Consider the following 1,222-nt stretch of genomic DNA (forward strand, 5'->3'; position numbering starts at 1 on the left):
CCCTTGATTACTCCATGAAAGATTCGGGTGGCTCCTCTAACCCGGATTGTAGGTGTTGCTATATAGATTGCCTTGGTTTCTCATTGCATTACCCACAAAGTCCACTTGTTCTACCGAGGATGTACCACCAATAGAAATTTGGCAATCAGATGGAGCATGTCCTCCCCCACACCCTACGCAATTAGTCACGGCGACCACTCTATTAGAAGTTAGAGTGTCTAACTTCTTGCCAATAAAGTAACTGCGTCAATCTCATGAAGTCCGGCTACTTTCTTTCTGTCTCTTGTATTTGATAGATAACTATTCATAGTCATTTCTTCAATGATAAGCCAGGCTTCTTCCAGGGTATTGTTCCCTAAGGTACCTCCTGCTGCAGCATTAAGTAACTATCTTATGCTCGGGTTCAACACTTTATAGAAAGTCTGAATGATCATACACTCGGGGAACCCATGTTGAGGACATTTCCACAGAAGCTCGTTGAACCTATCAAATGTCTCAAATAGAGACTCCAATTCCATTTGCACAAAAGAGGATATTTTATTCCTAAGCTTTGCAAATATTTCGGGAGGAAAATATCGGGCAAGAAAAGCTTCTACCATCTCCTCCCATGTAGTGATCGATGCTTTAGGTAATGAATGTAGCCATTGCTTCACTCTCCCTTTCAAGGAAAATGGGATGGCCCTCAACTTGATAGCATCATCCGTAACACTATTAATCTTGAGCATGTCGCACACTTCCAAGAAGTTCTCTATGTGTTTGTTTAAATCATCATCGGGCAAACTATTAAACTGTGCCAACTGCTGTAATATCTGGATGAATGCTGCCTTGAGCTCAATATTCTGAGCTGTGATCGGTGGCTACACAATGCTAGATTATGTGCTAGGAACTGCGGGTTTGGCATAATCGGACAGTGTCCTCTGCTGCTCATTCTGTTTTGCCATATCTGACCCTTCACCTTCTACCTCAGCTTGATTTGTTTGTTCTTGCACAGGTTCTTTACCCCTTCTACGAAGTGTTCGTTCAAGTTCAGGATCACCTTCAGCCAATATCGAAGGGTTCCCTCGGGTCATAACCTGGAGCTGCAACCAAAGAAAGAAAAAACAAATTAGAAAGATGGAAAAATAAGAAAGTGTGAAATAGAATAAATGGTAAATAGCTAAAATAGGAAAGTGAAAAGTGCTTCTGAAACACCTATTCCATAGCAACATTGCCAAAAACTTGA

At 41.5% G+C, this 1,222-nt stretch overlaps 1 non-coding gene across 1 annotated transcript; it reads left to right on the plus strand.

Moving 5' to 3' along the window:
- Positions 1-444: 444 nt before the first annotated feature.
- On the plus strand, positions 445-551 carry LOC120268098. Its single transcript, XR_005538767.1, has one exon. It is a non-coding gene; the product is annotated as a small nucleolar RNA R71 (small nucleolar RNA).
- The last annotated feature ends 671 nt before the right edge of the window (positions 552-1,222 follow it).

This window comes from Dioscorea cayenensis, chromosome 8 (assembly GCF_009730915.1).
Source record: "Dioscorea cayenensis subsp. rotundata cultivar TDr96_F1 chromosome 8, TDr96_F1_v2_PseudoChromosome.rev07_lg8_w22 25.fasta, whole genome shotgun sequence".
NCBI lineage: Eukaryota > Viridiplantae > Streptophyta > Magnoliopsida > Dioscoreales > Dioscoreaceae > Dioscorea > Dioscorea cayenensis.